A 15,478-nucleotide genomic window follows, 5' to 3' on the forward strand; every position below is an offset into this window, starting at 1 on the left:
TATTTGGCATAGTTATCTATTGTACTGTTGTTTTGTTATCTTGGTCGGTTTTAGTTTCTTGTTATGGATTTATCTTCCGCCTAATGTATAAGACAGGTATTATCTGTACATATGGAGATATGACAGTCCTCGAAGATAGTTGGAAGGGCTTCGGTGTCTTCACAACTGTCCATGATTAATCATCAAAAATAAAACTTGACACAACGGTGACCCAAAGGACAACCAGGCACAGTTACTCTGTGGTCATTAGTCTGGCAATGAAATGATGAAATTGGGGTAGAAATATCAACTCGCACTAACATCCCTGAAAACAAAAGTCAAAGGTTAAAAAGATAAAACAAGTGTGTGTGTTCATTGAGAGAAGAGATATAAAATAACAAAAAACCCGATCTCCGCGGAAAATTCAAAACGGAAAGTCCGTAACCAAATGGCAAAATCATAAGCTCGTACACATCAAACGAATGGATATCAACTGTCATATTCCTGACTTGGTACAGGTATTTTCTAATGGTGGATTAAACCTGGTTTTATTGCTAGCTAATCCTCTCACTTGTATAACAGTCACATGAAATCAAATTATGTTCTCGACAATGTGTAAACACAAAACATACATAATAGGTAAAAATGTCAAAAAATTGGAACAGCAGTCAACAAAGAACAAATATTTTCAATTAGAATCGTTATTCTTTTTGGAACACTGCACTGTGTTAGCAGAGACCGATGTTTCCCATCGTCAATGAAATTATAGGTCAAGGTAAAATAACAAAAAACCCGATCTCCGCGGAAAATTCTTATTCACTATACATGCATAACTATCTGCAACCTGCGTGATGTTTTTGTTAGATAGTTTTCTTCACTAGTCAAATTTTCCACACACATGCATACATCAGTGTGTAGTCTTGATACCATATTTTTTTTTTAAACAACCTCAATGGGCGTGAATACGATCTAAGGAATAACATCCATCAGTTATGTGTAACTGAAAGTGGATGGACAGTACCATTTATTTCAAACCAGTTGGTGTTTTGATCTTGTATAATTTCAACACTTCAGATCCAAATAAGCAGTGTCATTTGGTCAACTATCCAGTAAATCTCAAAAGGTGTGGGTGTAAGCAACCATGTGTACACGTATGAATATAAACAACTATCCAGTAAATCACAAAAGGCGTGGGTGTAAGCAACCATGTGTAAACGTATGAATATAAACAACTATCCTTAGATCACAAAAGGCGTGGGTGTAAACAACCATGTGTAAACGTATGAATATAAACAAATATCCTTAGATCACAAAAGGCGTGGGTGTAAGCAACCATGTGTAAACGTATGAATATAAACAACTATCCAGTGGATCTCAAAAGGTGTGGGTGTAAGCAACCATGTGTAAACGTATGAATATAAACAACTATCCTTAGATCACAAAAGGCGTGGGTGTAAACAACCATGTGTAAACGTATGAATATAAACAAATATCCTTAGATCACAAAAGGCGTGGGTGTAAGCAACCATGTGTAAACGTATGTATATAAACAAATATCCTTAGATCACAAAAGGCGTGGGTGTAAACAACCATGTGTAAACGTATGAATATAAACAAATATCCTTAGATCACAAAAGGCGTGGGTGTAAGCAACCATGTGTAAACGTATGTATATAAACAAATATCCTTAGATCACAAAAGGCGTGGGTGTAAACAACCATGTGTAAACGTATGAATATAAACAAATATCCTTAGATCACAAAAGGTGTGGGTGTAAGCAATTATGTGTAAACGTATGAATATAAACAACTATCCAGTTAATCACAAAAGGCGTGGGTGTAAGCAACCATGTGTAAACGTATGAATATAAACAACTATCCAGTAAATCACAAAAGGTGTGGATGTAAGCAACCATGTGTAAACGTATTAATATAAACAAATATCCTTAGATCACAAAAGGCGTGGGTGTAAGCAACCATGTGTAAACGTATGAATATAAACAAATATCCAATAAATCACAAAAGGTGTGGGTGTAAGCAACCATGTGTAAACGTATGAATATAAACAACTATCCAGTAAATCACAAAAGGTGTGGGTGTAAGCAACCATGTGTAAACGTATGAATATAAACAACTATCCAGTAAATCACAAAAGGCGTGGGTGTAAGCAACCATGTGTAAACGTATGAATATAAACAACTATCCAGTAAATCACAAAAGGCGTGGGTGTAAGCAACCATGTGTAAACGTATGAATATAAACAACTATCCAGTAAATCACAAAAGGCGTGGGTGTAAGCAACCATGTGTAAACGTATGAATATAAACAACTATCCAGTAAATCACAAAAGGCGTGGGTGTAAGCAACCATGTGTAAACGTATGAATATAAACAACTATCCAGTAAATCACAAAAGGCGTGGGTGTAAGCAACCATGTGTAAACGTATGAATATAAACAAATATCCGTAGATCACAAAAGGTGTGGGTGTAAGCAACCATGTGCAAACGTATGAATATAAACAACTATCTAGTAAATCACAAAAGGTGTGGCTGTAAGCAACCATGTGTAAACGTATGAATATAAACAAATATCCAATAAATCACAAAAGGTGTGGGTGTAAGCAACCATGTGTAAACGTATGAATATAAACAACTATCCAGTAAATCACAAAAGGTGTGGGTGTAAGCAACCATGTGTAAACGTATGAATATAATCAAATATCCTTAGATCACAAAAGGCGTGAGTGTAAGCAACCATGTGTAAACGTATGAATATAAACAAATATCCTTAGATCACAAAAGGTGTGGGTGTAAGCAACCATGTGTAAACATATGAATATAAACAACTATCCAGTAAATCACAAAAGGCGTGGGTGTAAGCAACCATGTGTACACGTATGAATATAAACAACTATCCAGTAAATCACAAAAGGCGTGGGTGTAAGCAACCATGTGTAAACGTATGAATATAAACAACTATCCAGTAAATCACAAAAGGCGTGGGTGTAAGCAACCATGTGTAAACGTATGAATATAATCAAATATCCTTAGATCACAAAAGGCGTGGGTGTAAGCAACCATGTGTAAACGTATGAATATAAGCAAATATCCTTAGATCACAAAAGGCGTAGGTGTAAGCAACCATGTGTAAATGTATGAATATAAACAAATATCCTTAGATCACAAAAGGTGTGGGTGTAAGCAACCATGTGCAAACGTATGAATATAAACAACTATCCAGTAAATCACAAAAGGTGTGGGTGTAAGCAACCATGTGTAAACGTATGAATATAATCAAATATCCTTAGATCACAAAAGGCGTGGGTGTAAGCAACCATGTGTAAACGTATGAATATAAACAAATATCCTTAGATCACAAAAGGTGTGGGTGTAAGCAACCATGTGTAAACATATGAATATAAACAACTATCCAGTAAATCACAAAAGGCGTGGGTGTAAGCAACCATGTGTACACGTATGAATATAAACAACTATCCAGTAAATCACAAAAGGCGTGGGTGTAAGCAACCATGTGTAAACGTATGAATACAAACAACTATCCAGTAAATCACAAAAGGCGTGGGTGTAAGCAACCATTTGTAAACGTATGAATATAAACAAATATCCTTAGATCACAAAAGGCGCGGGTGTAAGCAACCACGTGTAAACGTATGAATATAAACAAATATCCTTAGATCACAAAAGGCGTGGGTGTAAGCAACCATGTGTAAACGTATGAATATAAATAAATATCCTTACATCACAAAAGGTGTGGGTGTAAGCAACCACGTGCAAACGTATGAATATAAACAATTATCCAGTAAATCACAAAAAGGTGTGGATGTAAGCAACCATGTGTAAACGTATGAATATAAACAAATATCCTTAGATCACAAAAGGCGTGGGTGTAAGCAACCATGTGTAAACGTATGAATATAAACAAATATCCATAGATCACAAAAGGCGTGGGTGTAAGCAACCATGTGTAAACGTATGAATATAAACAAATATCCTTAGATCACAAAATGCGTGGGTGTAAGCAACCATGTGTAAACGTATGAATATAAACAAATATCCTTAGATCACAAAAGGTGTGGGTGTAAGCAACCATGTGTAAACGTATGAATATAAACAACTATCCCGTGGATCACAAAAGGTGTGGGTGTAAGCAACCATGTGTAAACGTATGAATATAAACAACTATCCAGTGGATCACAAAAGGTGTGGGTGTAAGCAACCATGTGTAAACGTATGAATATAAACAACTATCCAGTGGATCACAAAAGGTGTGGGTGTAAGCAACCATGTGTAAACGTATGAATATAAACAACTATCCAGTGGATCACAAAAGGTGTGGGTGTTAGCAACCATGTGAAAACGTATGAATATAAACAACTATCCAGTGGATCACAAAAGGTGTGGGTGTTAGCAACCATGTGAAAACGTATGAATATAAACAACTATCCAGTGGATCACAAAATGCGTGGATGTAAGCAACCATGTGTAAACGTATGAATATAAACAAATATCCTTAGATCACAAAAGGTGTGGATGTAAGCAACCATGTGTAAACGTATGAATATAAACAAATAAACAAATATCCTTAGATCACAAAAGGCGTGGGTGTAAGCAACCATGTGTAAACGTATGAATATAAACAACTATCAAGTAAATCACAAAAGGCGTGGGTGTAAGCAACCATGTGTAAACGTATGAATATAAACAACTATCCAGTAAATCACAAAAGGCGTGGGTGTAAGCAACCATGTGTAAATGTATGAATATAAACAAATATCCTTAGATCACAAAAGGTGTGGGTGTAAGCAACCATGTGTAAACGTATGAATATAAACAAATATCCAGTAAATCACAAAAGGCGTGGGTGTAAGCAACCATGTGTAAACGTATGAATATAAACAAATATCCAGTAAATCACAAAAGGCGTGGGTGTAAGCAACCATGTGTAAACGTATGAATATAAACAAATATCCTTAGATCACAAAAGGTGTGGGTGTAAGCAACTATGTGTAAACGTATGAATATAAACAAATATCCGGTAGATCACAAAAGGTGTGGGTGTAAGCAACCATGTGTAAACGTATGAATATAAACAACTATCCAGTAAATCACAAAAGGCGTGGGTGTAAGCAACCATGTGTAAACGTATGAATATAAACAACTATCCAGTAAATCACAAAAGGCGTGGGTGTAAGCAACCATGTGTAAACATATGAATATAAACAACTATCCACTAAATCACAAAAGGCGTGGGTGTAAGCAACCATGTGTAAACGTATGAATATAAACAACTATCCAGTGGATCACAAAAGGTGTGGGTGTTAGCAACCATGTGAAAACGTATGGTCTTCACCACGAATATAAACCATACCCTTTGATAAGAGATCAAATGACCAAACATGACAAGATGTGAAACCATTTAAACTATCACTATCATGACTTATTTATAGCACCAATTCTCCTGGTTAGTTTATGACAATGCCTAAAGTTCAATCAGAATAAACTTGATGGCTAACCAACAAATAAAAATCCTTTTAGAAATGGAAATCTGTCAAAACGTTTCATACAGTGTATGAAGCCAAGTATCAATTAGAAGTAAACTTTAATATGTCCAACAATGTTATTGGACAGATGAATAGACATATGTGAATAAGTTCATTCAGGACGAGTGACTCTTCATCTTGTTTGTTGTGTCGTTTCTTCTTTGTAGGTTAATAAGGATTCTGGCAATTGGTCCGTTTGTAGCCAGAATTAAATAGATATTCCAAGATGTGGTATGAGTGCCAATGAGACATCACTCCATCCAAGTCATAATGTGTAAATGTAAACCATTATAGGTCAATGCATGATCTTCAACACTGAGCCTTGGCTCACATTGAACAGCAATCTTTAAAGGGCCTACAAATGACTAGTATAAACCCATTCAAACAGGAAAACTAACATTCTAATCTATATAAAAAACCAGAAACGAGAAACACTTATGAAACACATCAACAAACTACAACCACTAAACATCAGGTTCATTTCTAAGGACAGGTGCAAACAAATGCAGCGGGTTTAAACTTTTTAATATGTATCCGCCTTCACCCTTACCTGAAACAATAGTGTAACACCACAACATAGAAAGACACTATAACATATCACTTTACTAAACATTTTGCTTATTCTTATAAGAAAACTTAACTAATCTTTTGTTGATGTATTACATATTGTTTTTAATTTCAATTTTTTGTACATAAATTAGGCCCTTAGTTTTCTTGTTGAATTGTTTTACATTTTTCATTTCAGGTCCTTTTATAGCCGACATTAAAGTTTAACTTTAACCCACAAAAGCTGAATTTATCAACTCTGGTGATAGTCTGAACAGTCTTGTCTCAACTAGAATATCACTCATTGCAATCTATTAAATTATAAAAGTCACCAGAAAACAGAACACATTTATATTGACCTTATCAGAAAACTGTTACCTTATTGCTGATCATGATCAGTTGCAAAATACATTTCTGTTGATTACCTGACAAACATTGTCCATTCCAGAGTGACATTTAATGGAGTCTACTGAAAATGGTATTTAATAAACAAGAATATTTTTCTTGGCCTAACCAGATAACTTAAAATAATAAGTACTTGTAACAGACAGTGTTAATGATGATTTCTTATAAATTACACATCTATGTCTATGGAAATTCACTGCAGTGTATATAAAAAACAATTTACATTTATAGAAGTTTTATTAATAAATAACAGATATATACTTCATTCATCTATACTTCATTCATCAAATTTTGCATTTAAACTGAAAATTCCAAGCAGTTGAGCCAAATAGTGAACCTTTTATAAACAAACATCTTTGAATTCCTTCATGCAAATTCTTATAAGATAACCCTCAACCTTAACATGTAATATATAAGCCTAAATAACAGATCAAAATGTTTTTTTAAAAAATGGGGAATTCTTAAAATTGCTTCTAGGCAAACTTGTAAACTTTCCTGAGTTTTTTTGTAGATAATTGTCAAAAAATTTAAATGAAAAAAACTAATATAAGATAGTGTACTATCATGACTATGATCTAGATATAATAAAAAACAAAAAATTCTGTCACCATGTAGATACCAAATTAATGAAATAAAGTTAATGTGTTAATTAATATATTCACAACAATCTATCACAAAACGAAAAATAAATGATTATAAAATATACCAATAAATAAATTAATTTTCATACTAGTATGTGCTATTTGATCAAGAACAATCATTTGTGTTTGAAATAAACTCGCATTAAATCAACCTCTTTTTACCATCCAATAAAAACACAAATTTTAAGTTTTTATTTTCATACGAAGAGGATGAATTTAAATGAGTATATAACAAACAAGTTATATTGTTCCAATCTTATATGACAACAAAATGTTCAATCAATCACTGTAAATTTGATCTTCCTGTGTTTTCCCATAATTCTTTGCACTTCCTGTTTTACAATATGCTACATCCTGGGCTTTGAGCTGTTGTTATTTCTTTTGCTTCTAGACCCTTCTCTGCTTCTCTGATACTTGCAATAACCTTTAAAAGAATATGAGATTTATTTTATATTGAATAACGTTTGGTAATGTCCATATGTCATTAATATATCTTGTTTTAAAATAAGGGTTTTGCTCATTGTTGAAGATCATATGTGAACTGTACTTCAGGGACTAAACATAATTGTTGCCAAGCCAGTTGGCCAAGGTGACCAAAATTTTGGCTGGGTGAACATATTCTATATTCATAATCAACAAACTGATGAGAGTAAAATATTTTGCAGTGAATCCAAGTTCTACCCTTTTCTCCACAATATATTTTTTTTGTTATTCCAAACAGAAACCAATTGTCATATCAAACCCGAAAATTTAAGACAGAATTTCCAAATACCAGATACATGTAGTTCATTTTAATAATCAAAAACCAGTCCTACAATAAAGTTTTTGATTCAAAGTCATGATTTGACATATACCTCTAAACATGTGTTCATATCTCTATTTTAAAGCTTTTATGAATATTGCATTAGTTTTAAGTGCTTTTACTATTGAAAATGCATTGCTTCAGAGATTTCCTTAAGTTGTCCAAGGAGTCATTACAAGCCAGTATGTGACAATATATTATCCATGAATCACTATTTACAAAATAATTAATAAAAATGAAATGCAAAATCTCATAAATAAATATCAAAAATATCTAGTTTGCTACCCAATCTTCAATAGAAAATAATAAAAAAAAAATAACAGTTTTGATCATTTAATTGTTAATGTTTGTGTCATTTTGGTCTTTTGTGGATAGTTGTCTCATTGGCAATCATACCACATCTTCTTTTTTATATTAGAGGTGCGCTTAAAAAATAATCATACATCTTCAGCTGCAGGGAATCCGCCCAGTTTCAGTTTAGAGAAGATCAACTTATCATTCACTGTTACTTCAAATGATGCTGTAATTAGAGAAAACAGGGAATGCAATTTATATATATCAATAAGTTAAACACATCAACATACATGAGATTGCTCTGATCATTTGCTGATGGATGAAAACCTTACAATATCAAAGTACTTGTGAGCACTGAAGCCAGGGTAAAGGTTGCTTTTGTTTAGAAATTTTGTGAATCAAATATAATTGTGTTTTGCTAGGCAAATTAAAAATTTGAGTTATCTTCCTTTGTTCATGATTTGTAGTTTTACCTTTGTTTATACCGATTCATTCACCATGCAATATTTATGTTATTTTATCTTCACATGAAGTAATGCAATTTAAATGCACTTTATATTGTAACTTAAATATCTTCATGTCAGTAAAGCATATTATGAATATCATGCATGACATTTAACTAATAAATAATAAAAAAGTTTATATATAATTCTGCATGCATCGACATGTCTGATGAATATTTTTAAAGACATTGAACTATTAAAGATAGATGACTGAACACTCTATATACATGTATATGTAAGATAAATTCAAGGACAGAAGAAAATATACTTTGAAAAAAATAAATGATTAAGGGAGTAAACTCTACCTACAATACTATATTTAAACAACATAAACAAATTAATTCTACAAACATTCTAACATCAAAAGAAAACATTATCTTTTCTTAATCAGTAACAAAAATGTGTCCATAGTACACAGATGCCCCACTTGCACTATAGTTTTCTATGTTCAATGGACCATGAAATTGGAATCAAAACTCTAATTAGGCATTGAAATTAGAAAGATTATATCATAGACTATAGGGAACATGTGTACTAAGTTTCAAGTTCATCAGACCAGAAAACATAGTTCCTGTAAAGGGGGCATACAAAAAGGTGCTCTTAAGTGGTGACAGGTGATTCTGATCAAATTTGGTTTGACTAGAAGCCTTCAATTGGGGTAGCTAAAAACTTTTGCCTTCCAAATATTTTGGCTGTAAGCATCGCTGAAGACATTGTTGAAATGACCACCTGGTGCAGTAAAATTGATACATGTACTGCTGTGCAATGCCAATTTATATAGGATTTTTTTTTTAATATAGCAATTGATTCATATACATTCATATACATATATTTCGATCCCTAACATCACTGAAGAGAAATTTATTGTCGAAATCTGGATCTGGTGTACAAAAAAAATATTAGTTTAAACATATTTTATTTTTCCAAAAAGAGACAAATGGATTAGACACAAGTTTTTCAACTTAGTAACATCTTCAAAAAAATATTGACACCTTATGTTTGTGGCATAACATCGTGGCCACAAGTTAATTGTTTTCTGTTTTGTATTAAATTTATATTAAGATCCGTTTTGTTACATCTTGTGATCAAGTTTATTTGTCAATCGCCAATGGCAGTCAGCAGGGTTAAAGAACATCAGTTGTTCGACCTGTTAGTCAAATTCGTTTTGTTTAAATATACTTTTACACTTTTTTGGTCTTTTGAAAAATTTTGTTTCTGCTGTATTTAGACCCTTCTACAACAAAATTCATTTACAAGCACACGTATAAAAATTGCTGTTTTTATACAACGCAATCATAGGTTTGAACGTAGTTTTCAATTTAGACTCGTATATATAACATCTAACATTGTTGGATTGATGAAATTAAGACGAGTTGTAATAATGTACACAGCCATGTATCACCATTACTGCTGGTGATCCGATGAATAAATCTGTTGTATAGAGTTGTCACCGACTCAGATGTACTTATAAATATAATTATTTTATGTGACTGTATCTTGCAATGATTTGTAGGATCCTTTACTATAGATAATTGAGCTGATCTGTAACAATAACATCTCCATGCCTTATATATACTGTAGTATGATGTTAGATTAAAACTGATGAGGAAAGGTAACACACGGCCACCTAAAGATTTATTATTGTGAAGCTAGGCGATTTGGTGTCATGGTATCTCAGTAGCATGGGTTTGAATCCCGGCGAGGGAAGAACAAAAAATAAGCGAAAGCAAATTTACAGATCTAACATTGTTGAGTTGATGTTTAGACGAGTTATATATATATATATACGAATATGAAAGTATAGGGGTAAAATATGTCATGTTAGACTTGTTAGTTGGGGCTAGAGAAAATCATAAAAAAAAGTATTTTGGGCAGACTAAATTAATACTTACATGACCTTCCAACTTGTCCTGTGACCTCAGCAGAAGGAACCTCAGCAAGGACAGCCCTGCGAAGCTCCTGGTACCGAGGTCCATAACCTCACCCACCGCTGTAAATATAACAAACAGACACTACATTACAACATGTTACAACAGATCTATACACTCTATAAAGAAACAGCAGTTTCTATTGGTTAAGGTACACAACAGATCTATACACTCTAATGAAACAGCAGTTTCTATTGGTTAAGGTACACAACAGATCTATACACTCTAATGAAACAGCTGTTACTATTGGTTTAGGTTGATAACATATCTATACACTCTAAAGAAACAGCAGTTTGCATTGGTTTAGGTTTACGACAGATCTACATTGTATACACGTAAAGAAACAGCAGTTTGCATTGGTTTAGGTTTACGACAGATCTACATTGTATACACGTAAAGAAACAGCAGTTTGCATTGTTTAGGTTTACGACAGATCTACATTGTATACACGTAAAGAAACAGCAGTTTGCATTGTTTAGGTTTACGACAGATCTACATTGTATACACGTAAAGAAACAGCAGTTTGCATTGTTTAGGTTTACGACAGATCTACATTGTATACACGTAAAGAAACAGCAGTTTGCATTGTTTAGGTTTACGACAGATCTTCATTGAATACACGTAAAGAAACAGCAGTTTGCATTGTTTAGGTTTACGACAGATCTACATTGTATACACGTAAAGAAACAGCAGTTTGCATTGTTTAGGTTTACGACAGATCTACATTGTATACACGTAAAGAAACAGCAGTTTGCATTGTTTAGGTTTACGACAGATCTACATTGTATACACGTACAGAAACAGCTGTTTGCATTGTTTAGGTTTACGACAGATCTACATTGTATACACGTAAAGAAACAGCAGTTTGCATTGGTTTAGGTTTACGACAGATCTACATTGTATACACGTAAAGAAACAGCAGTTTGCATTGTTTAGATTTACGACAGATCTACATTGTATACACGTAAAGAAACAGCAGTTTGCATTGTTTAGGTTTACGACAGATCTACATTGTATACACGTAAAGAAACAGCAGTTTGCATTGTTTAGGTTTACGACAGATCTACATTGTATACACGTAAAGAAACAGCAGTTTGCATTGTTTAGGTTTACGACAGATCTACATTGTATACACGTAAAGAAACAGCAGTTTGCATTGGTTTAGGTTTACGACAGATCTACATTGTATACACGTAAAGAAACAGCAGTTTGCATTGTTTAGGTTTACGACAGATCTACATTGTATACACGTAAAGAAACAGCAGTTTTCATTGGTTTAGGTTTACGACAGATCTACATTGTATACACGTAAAGAAACAGCAGTTTTCATTGGTATAGGAAAATGTACACTAAATACAAGTTGAAACAGTGAAATATCACCCTTTTGAGTGAATCAGTGAAACAAGGTAGTTTCTGGTGGAAAACAAAACAGAGTGTCCCCATGGAGAGGATTATTTTTCAAAAACAGCATTTAATATATATCCCAAATCTTTCAAATACTTACATTTGCAAAAGTAACAGTATTATTAGAAACTATAATTTGACATCTATATTGTCACTTAGTCATGTTAGAAGGTTAAGAACACTAGTCACTAGCAAAACAGTCATAACCAGTCAGAGCTCAGACATAAACAAGTATTTTTGTTTGTTTTAGACTGTAATAACATCTTTACGGACATGACAGAAGTCAAAAAATGTATTTATAAAAAAAAACATGAAAAATGTGTGTTCGTTTTTCAGACTTTTTTAAATCAGAAAATGACAGACTTAGCTTGTTTAACATGTTTAAGTCTATTTATGTTTATGAAAAGGCTTCATTTTATTTGCCGGCCAAAGTGCACCACCTACATGAATGACATCATAAACCAGTCTGAAAGTTCATGGACACAAGCTTTATTTTCCTCATTTAGCATGTTTAGTGTGGTCATACATGTAGTTTGTTGCATTGTAAAGTAAATAAAAATTATTTCTGCTTTTTTAGACTCTCATGCATATTTTTCTTTCGATGTAATACCACCAAATCATGGTACGTCACATCTGGTTGTATACGAAGGTAGGTGGTCGAAAAAAAAATATATTCCCTTGAATTTAACAGTTGTAGGTAATTAATCCTACATTTTATTGCAGTAAAATATTTCTGTGTCATTAACATATGTCTTGGGTTTTTCAAAACACCATTTTTTTTATTTAGTCATTAAAAACGCCCCGATTCAAGCTCAAATATGCAAACTCTACCAAATATATATATGCCAAAACTTGCCACTTTTCAGATGGTTTTTGTCAAAAATGAAAGTGGCCGCATCTGTTATCATCCTCAACCTTTATATATGTTATGTATTATAGTAAAATACAACTTACATTTCAATATTAAGGATGAACACGAATGGGGCCACTTTCGTTTTACACGAAAACCGTCTAAAATTTTACTAAAATGCTAGAATTGTGAAGATTTCAGTAATTTAGCATGACTTAATGGTGCTAGTATCCGATATACATTGTATGTGCATTGTTTTGTCAAAAACAGCCCATATTTATGGCAGAAGCATTCTACTTTCCAATACATAACTAAAAGTATACATTTAAACAATTTTGTAAAAGTGCTATAATTTGGGGCCAAAAAAGGGTCTTACTGGACCTTCTCCTTTAAGTCAAATATATCTTGCTTAACACCATGAACACCAATAGACTTAATGAAGTCATGAATTGTCTAAAATTACAGGGAGACAAATTTAGACCTCTATGAGTCAAAAGCAGATTTAAGACTTATTTAACTGAGCTTTGACATGTCTGACTAACTAGTGAATGTTTGTTAATGATCCACATGGTCATAAATCAGGACATTTTCACTTTCAATGTAGCATTGATTCTGCTCATTAATTACAGTGATTCAAACAACATCAAGGGTGACTTTCAACTTGTTCACCATGTATGTATTGTACATGTACATGATGTAGGGTATACTATGATGTAGGTGTAAGCTAAGACAGTATTACAACAGACTGGTATCCAGTAACTTACACAGTCTACCCTTGGTACCAGACACACCCGCATACTGAACCTCTTGCAGTATAATCTTACGGAGGTCTAAATACTTAGATAAGTAACCTCATCCCGAGCTGAAAGTGAATTACAAAAAGTTAGTTCAAAGATCTAAGTTCAAACATTCATAACTGCATGGGATCAAGAGGAAGAGTTTCCGTGGATTAGAACACCCCACCCAGCCCCACCCCTCCCCCTTTTTTTAAAGGATCAATACATTTGAATGGGGACATGTGGTTGGAACCCTCCCTTTATCCTGGGTTGGGAACCCCCTTTTGAAAATTGCTGGATCCACCGGAAACACCACACACACACCTTTTTGATTCACCACTGCCTATGTCAATAACCTAAGGCATAATGTTTGAGAAAATTTATTTACTTAGAGAATTTCTGCATTACATTCTCACAGTCACAGGTAACACATATGCCTTAAATCGTGATCACACTTACAAATGCTTACCAATATTCAATGTGTACTTTTACACCCATGACTTTTGTCCTTCTGTCGAGAACTTTAAGTTCAACTGGTCAACTGGAAGAAAATTGTTTGTCAGTATCTACTGAATCTTTAAAATCATACGGAACGGAAATGTGAGATTGAATCTAAACCGTAAACCAGTTAAAACCAATGTAAGAAAATAAGTATTACGTTTTCCGAACTGTCATCACCTCACGGCTGGCAGTGGCTATTTGACCGGCACCGTCAAAATAGGACATTTGCTATTTGACAGGCACCGACAATATAGCAAATTTGCTTGTTAGTCAGCTCTGATTAAATTATTTCTCACTGGAATTAAATTTATTATTTTTAGAATTATAGTTGAGAATTTAAGCCGTTGAAAAAAGAATAATTACTGTGACATAGAGAATTGTAATTGTGTTTATTTATGTATTTTCTCATTTAAATAATATCATGTAAGTTGCACCAGAGACATATATGTATATATGTCTCTGGTTGCACAGATGCAATTCCTTATTATCCAATCTAGCTCAACCCAATATACATTAGAAGTTTGTGTTTCTCTAGTAATATTTATATCTTGTGCTAGACCGTGGCTTACTCAACTTCCAAAGGCAAATAATTGGTTTTGTAAGAATTGAAAGTGTTAAATCATGTGTCCATTTGAAATTCATAGCAAAAAACTATTCATATTGTCTGTCATGTCTGTCGGCTTTTGATGTAGTTGCATAACACTATGTTTATCACTGTCAGGATATTTAAACAATAGATTTTACAGATTTGAAAATCATTTTTTATAAATATTTTAGATGCTTGATAATGTGATGAAATGATATTAAATTATTATAAATAGCCATCTCAATTAAGTCGACTCGAGGATTTTAATGGTTGCGGAAAATAATAAAACTGATACATTGAATGTGCCAAAAATATGAGATAATAAAACAAAATTTCGGATGAACGCCCCCCCCCCCTTTTTTGTGTGAAAATTTGATTGATTGTAGATCATTGTAAAGGGAATGGGCCCCACTTATGATCATTTGTGGAGCCGGCGCCCTGTATTGTATCACTAACCCAGGGGCAGATCCAGCCATTTAAAAAGGGTGTGTGTCCCAACCCAGGACCAGGTTCCAACTTCATGTCCCCATTTAAATTGTCCAAAAAAAGGGGGGGGGTCCAACCCCCGGATCCTCCCCCTAATGATCCGCCACTTTTAATAAACAAACAAAAAAGATGCATCACATTCCATCTACTCGGTAAGATGTCATAAACATAATGTGTATGTGAGTGTGTGTTTGTTTGCCATTTCCGATCGAGGGAC

At 33.5% G+C, this 15,478-nt stretch overlaps 1 long non-coding RNA gene across 1 annotated transcript; it reads right to left on the reverse strand.

The window, feature by feature from the left end:
- Window positions 1-6,552: 6,552 nt before the first annotated feature.
- On the reverse strand, window positions 6,553-14,263 carry LOC134719058 (uncharacterized). Its single transcript, XR_010107488.1, has 4 exons — window positions 14,158-14,263; window positions 10,623-10,720; window positions 8,377-8,453; window positions 6,553-7,555 (listed from the first exon to the last, which is right to left on the reverse strand). It is a non-coding gene; the product is annotated as an uncharacterized LOC134719058 (long non-coding RNA).
- Between the last annotated feature and the right edge of the window lie 1,215 nt (window positions 14,264-15,478).

This window comes from Mytilus trossulus, chromosome 5 (assembly GCF_036588685.1).
Source record: "Mytilus trossulus isolate FHL-02 chromosome 5, PNRI_Mtr1.1.1.hap1, whole genome shotgun sequence".
Lineage (NCBI taxonomy): Eukaryota > Metazoa > Mollusca > Bivalvia > Mytilida > Mytilidae > Mytilus > Mytilus trossulus.